Source organism: Macaca mulatta, chromosome 1, assembly GCF_049350105.2.
Source record: "Macaca mulatta isolate MMU2019108-1 chromosome 1, T2T-MMU8v2.0, whole genome shotgun sequence".
Lineage (NCBI taxonomy): Eukaryota > Metazoa > Chordata > Mammalia > Primates > Cercopithecidae > Macaca > Macaca mulatta.
The window spans coordinates 216,973,977-216,980,157 of NC_133406.1; the positions used below are offsets into that span (position 1 = coordinate 216,973,977).

Below are 6,181 nucleotides of genomic sequence, written 5' to 3' on the forward strand. Positions count from 1 at the left end.
AGCCATTTTAAAAATTCACCCATACATTGATAAATTAGCTGAATTGATTATTAAAGGATGACATCGAGCTCGTCAGTTGCTTGGTGTTGACCCTATAAAAATTATTACCCGATTGTCTAAACAACAAATTGAATCTCTACTAGAGACTCATGAAGGTTGGCAAGTGGCCTGCACTGAGTACACTGGTTCTTTTTCTCAGCACTATCCTAGTAATAAATTATTTGCTTTTCTACAACAATATCCTTTACTGCCATATAATCCCATCTCTTACACCCCAGTTAAGGGTCCCACCTTTTTCACTGATGCATCTAGTAACGGAAAAGCTGGATATTGGACACAGGATAATTCTAAAATTTCTCACTATCCATTTGAATCAGTACAACAGGGAGAACTTTTTGCCATTCTTATGGTACTTCAAGACTGGCCTCAAACCCCTTATAACATTGTTAGTGATTCCCAATATGCTGTTTATGTGACTCAATATATTTCACAAACTTCAGTGCCATTATTCCCTCAAACTCCTTTACAAAAATTATTTTCTTTATTATTTATAGCTCTTACTTCTCACACTGTCCCCTTTTTATCACTCATATTCATTCTCACTCTACTTTGCCAGGACCTTTGACTTTTGGCAATAGTCAAATTGATTCTTTACTTATCGGCAGTGTCCAACATGCTCAGGATGAGCACCAATTGCATCATACTAATAGTTTAGGATTACAATGGCAATTTTCTATAACATGCTGACAAGCCCGAGCTATTGTCAGGGCCTGTCCATCTTGTGCTCCTATTATTGCACCTTTTCTAAGTCCAGGTACTAATCCTCGAGGCACTCAACAAAATCACATTTGGCAAGTGGATGTCACTTATGTCTCTTCTTTTGGTCGTCTAAAATATGTTCATCATACAATTGATACCTGTTCACATTTCCAATGGGCTACACCATTACCCTCTGAAAAGGCTGACTCTGTTATCACTCGTTTACTTACTTGCTTTGTGGTTATGGGAGTTCCTGCTGAATTAAAAACTGATAATGCCCCTGCTTATCGCTCTCGTAAATTGGCTGCCTTCCTTTCTTTATATCATATTCACCATTCCACCGGTATTCCATTTAAGAGTCAAGGCCAAGCAATTATTGAAAGAGCCAATGCTACTTTAAAATTACAACTTTCAAAACAAACAGGGGGAAATGGGCGAGATTCCCCAAAACATCAAATTCTGAAAGCCCGTTTTACTTTAAATTTTCTCAACCATTGGCGCCAATTACAGCAGTTGGCAGCAGTGAAACATTTTCAACAGCCTTTAGAAAAGCTGCAAAACAGTAATCTGTGGGTGTATTATCCTTCATTACAAGGGCAATATTTAAAAGGAAAAGTTTTACAATGGGGCCGAGGCTATGCTCTTGTCCGTACAGGTGCTGGAGACAAGTGGTTCCCGTCTAGAAGACTAAAGCAGTGCCATGGCGAAGAGGAACTGATCAGGGGACTTTCTAGCAGCATTTCAGGAGCTGAATCGGAGCGCTCAGAGAACATTCACCTTCGGAACTCGATGTACGGAGCCCCCGACATGGGGTCAGCTGAGAAAGCTCACTCAGAAAGCTGAAGGGGTTGTTGAGCAAGCTGGGCAGCCCAAAACCCCGATGACTTTATTTCTGGCTATGCTGGCTATAGTGAATTGCCAGGTAACAGCTGGAGAATTTACCTATTGGGCTTATATTCCTTTTCCACCCTTATATCAAGGTGTGGCATGGGGAGACAAAGAGGTCCCAGTATTTACTAATGATACTGCTTGGATGCCATCACCTTTTTTGAACCAAGTTCCTGAATTAGACACTGGCATAGTAAATAGTTCATATCAATTTGGGGTTGAAGGGTTACCTATATGTCTTGGGAGTAGTCCACATTGTCTGCATCCTTCTCATGAGGCTTGGGCTGTTCGCTATAACCATAGTCACATTGCTGCCTTTACTATGATTATTGTTGCTCAAAGTTTTAAGTATAATCATACTGCATTACTTAATGAAACTTTGCCAACTACATTATCTTTATGCCCTATCCCTGATGTGTCCGGAGGTGTTTCCCAACTAGAGTGGACTAGATGTAGAGGTAGTGGGCTGTGATTGTTGTTAGAAGTAAAAGGGAAAAGTCATAAATACCTTGTTACAGATTGGAGTGTGCATGGAGATTTTCAAACTAAATTCAGCCATGTCAACCTGCGCTGGCATAAGGGTAATCACAGCATTGCTGTGGATGGCAATGAAACTATTATTTGTCATGATGGTGGCTTGTTGCCCCCTATGCCGCATTTGGCGAACACCTCACAAATACAAAGTCATATTTGGAAGTTGCTAGCTGCTGGTAAACCAATGTTCACTTTCACGGGAAACAAGTCCTTGAATCTTACTACTAACATTTCTAATCCTTTTCATATATCTTTACATCGAAATAGCTCTAGATATGTGTTGCATGTGTAAAGAAACCTTATTTGTTATTAACAGAAATCTTTAAATGGGATAATAATACAGTGGTAGTTAACTGTACCGGCAATTGTACATTCTTAAGTTGTATAAATACTACTTGGTGGAATAATAATTGGAATGAGTCTGATTCGGATTTATATATTTTGAAAGCCAGGAAAAAAACCTGGCTACCTGTGAACTTAACACGCTCCTGGAGTGAATCCGCTGGGGTCACTCAACTTTATAAAGTAATACAAGATCTTGTCCACTGCAGCCGGAGAGTAGTTGGGATCGTCGTAACAGCGGTGGTGGGACTTGTAGCAGTTGCTTCCACTGCCGCTGTTGCTGGCTTAACTCTACATTAGAGTATACAAAATGCAGAATTTGTACAACAATGGCATGAACAATCACATTTGTTGTGGCAGCAGCAACGAGACATAGATGCTCATCTGACTGAACGAGTGGATAATCTGGAGCAAGTGGTTTCTTGGTTAGGAGATCAGCTAACAGTGTTGAATACTTGAGCTTTGTTAAAATGTGATTGGAATACTACCCAATTTTGTATTACTCCTGTTCCTTTTAACAGCACTGTACATAATTGGACTGAGACAAAGAGACTTTTAATTGGCCATAATAATCTTTCCTTAGAAATACAAGAATTAACACAAAACATTTCTGAAACATTTCGCAATCAGTTACCATTGCTGACCGGAGCAGATTTGATGACTGGTATTGCACAAAGCTTGATGTCTTTAAACCCTATGAGCCCTGTAAAAACTTTACTGACTTCTGTTTCTAGTAATGTATTGATTGTTGTTCTTGCCTTTGTCATTTTCATAGTCTGCTGGAGATGGTGCCAAAGGGCAAACACCGAATCCGAGTGAGCTGAACATGTGATGATGGTTTTGAAAGAAATTCAAACTTGTAAATAAAGAAAGGGGAAATGTAGAGGACTAGGTGCTCGCAAACGAGATGTTCCCGATAAGTCCTGCTCTTGCAAACAAAGCAGGATGCTCCTTCCCTGCAAACAGGAAGGACAAAGGAGCCAGCTGCAAACAGCAGACCCTGGGGACTGGTTAATGTGTAAACATCTTGAAAAACCAGAAAGTCAGGGAAAGGTCAGAAAAACAACATGTGTCTTGTGACTTGGCAACATTCCACAAACGACTGTATAAAATAAATCAGAGTGTGCCGTTTGGCGCGGCGCGGCCGCCATGTTTGTCTCGTCTTGTGTTGTCTTGTGTGTTCATTCCTTTGTCTAAGAAACACGCAGATCCCAACACCGCCTCCCCAGTTCAAGTGATTCTCCTGCCTCAGCCTTGCAAATAGCTGGGATTACAGGCACACCACACCCAGGTAATTTCCGCATTTTTAGTAGAGACGGGGTTTCACCATGTTGGCCAGGCTGGTCTCGAACTCCTGAACTCAGGTGATGCGCCCACCTCGGCCTCCCAAAGTACTGGGATTACAGGCGTGCGCAGCCACACCCAGCCACAGTGGGTATATTTTATAGTGTGTAAATTATACCTCATTAAAGCTTTTTTAAAAACCACCCTGTACAAGACTTAAAAACAAACATAAGTCAGCAGAATATATTTGCTGTGAAAATAACTGAAATAAAATCACCCTTACCATAGAAATCTTCAAAATTCTGAGAAAAGCATTTACATCTCAATGGAAAATGAGCAAAAAAGAAATAAAAGTTGTTAATAAACATGAGAAAAACCTTCATCTTCACTAGCAATCAAATAAACATGAAGGCCAGATGCAGTGGCTCTCACCTGTAATCTCAGCACTTCGGGAGGCCAAGGCAGGCAGATCACCTGAGGTCAGGGTTCAAGACCAGCCTGGCCAATATGGTGAAACCCGGTCTCTACTAAAAATACAAAAATTAGCTGGGCATGGTGGTGCATGCCTGTAACCCAGCTACTTGGGAGGATGAGGCAGGAGAATCGCCTGAACCTGGGAGGCGGAGGTTGAGGTGAGTCAATCACGCCTCTGCACTCCAGCCTAGGAGACAAGAGTGAAACTGTGTCTCAAAAAATAAATAAAATTAAATAAAATAAATATGTTTTTAAGAAGTAAAGGTTTAGTCTATGAAAAATGGCAACTTATTTTTTAAGGTAACATCCAGAATAGGTGAGGGTGGCTGACACAGGCTGAGAAAACACCTTGGTCTCAGATATCACCTCGCTTCTTAAACAGGAGTGAATCAGGGCCAGGCGCCGTGGCTCATGCCTGTAATACCAGTGCTTTGAGAGACCAAGGCAGGCGGATCACTTGAGGTCAGGAGTTCAAGACCAGCCTGGCCAACATGGTGAAACCTTGTCTCTACAAAAACACACAAATCAGCCAGGCATGGTGGTTGCATGCCTGCAGTCCCAGCTACTCAGGAGGCTGAGGCAGAAGAATCGCCTGAACCCAGGAGGCAGAAGTTGCAGTGAGCCAGGATAGTGCCACTGCACTTCAGATTGGGCAACAGAACGAGACTCCATCTTGAAAAAAAAAAAAAGAGAGAGAAAATCAGGTCCTCTTTCCTTTGGGTTTCCAGTGTCACTTGAAATTTACATCTATTGTACCTTATTGTTGCTGGCTACTTACAGGCCTATATCATCCAGTTAAATTTCAAATCTCTGAGAACTGTGGCTTAGTCTTCCATATATACCTGGCACAGAGTATAAACTCTACACATGTTCACTGTGTGTGTACTGAATGGGTAATAAGAGTGAAACCAATGCAACCTTTCCAAAGGTTGTTTTTGTCTTGTATATCAAGCTCTTAAAATTGTTCATGTTCTTTAACTCAGTCATTCAACAATTCGGAATTTGTCCTTAAAATTTTGTGCTTCTCAGGTGAACAACAATGGTTATCTCAAGGTTAGTGTACTCGTCCATTTTCATACTGCTATAAAGAACTGTCTGAGACTGGGTAATTTATAACGGAAAGAGGTCTAATTAACTCACAGTTCAGCATGGCTGGGTAGGCCTCAGGAAACTTACAATCACAGTGGAAGGCAAAGGGGAAGCAAGGAACCTTCTTTACAAGGCAGCAGGAGGGAAAAGTGTTGAGTGAAGGGAGAAGAGCCCCTTATAAAACCATCAGATTTCATGAGCACTCGATATCACAGAACAGCATAAGTGAAACCACCCCCCAACCCCCCTACTCCCCACCCCCGGCCATGATTCAATTACCTCTACTTGGTCCCTCTCTTGACATATGGAGATTATGGAGATTACAATTCAAAATGAGATTTTAGGTGGGGCACAGCCAAACCATATCAGTTAGTTTCAACAAGAAAAAATGGGAAATAGGGCCAGGTGTGATGGCTCACGCCTGTAATCCCAACATTTTGGGAGGCTAAGGCAGGCAAATTGCTTGAGCCCAGGAGTTTGAGACCAACCTGGGCAACATGGCAAAACCCCATCTCTATTTAAAAAAAAAAAAAGAAAAGAAAATGAGCCAAGCATGGTGGTGTACTCCTATAGTCCCAGCAACACGGGAGGCTGAGGTAGGAGGATCACCTGAGCCTGGGGAGATGGAGGCTGCAGTGAGCCATGACTGTGCCACTGCACTCCAGCCTGGGTGACGGAGTGAGACCCTGTTTCAAAAAAAAAAAAAAAAAAAAAGGAAAACTAGGCAATAATGCAAATGTCTGACATTCAGTAATAGATCAAATTTTTTTCCTATTTGTATAGCCTACTTTTAAAATTGTGGTAAAATACA

At 41.6% G+C, this 6,181-nt stretch overlaps 1 long non-coding RNA gene across 1 annotated transcript; it reads right to left on the reverse strand.

The window, feature by feature from the left end:
- Positions 1-1,592: 1,592 nt before the first annotated feature.
- Positions 1,593-4,292, reverse strand: LOC144335281 (uncharacterized). The gene is made up of 2 exons (XR_013406017.1): positions 3,919-4,292; positions 1,593-3,787 (listed from the first exon to the last, which is right to left on the reverse strand). It is a non-coding gene; the product is annotated as an uncharacterized LOC144335281 (long non-coding RNA).
- Positions 4,293-6,181: the final 1,889 nt, after the last annotated feature.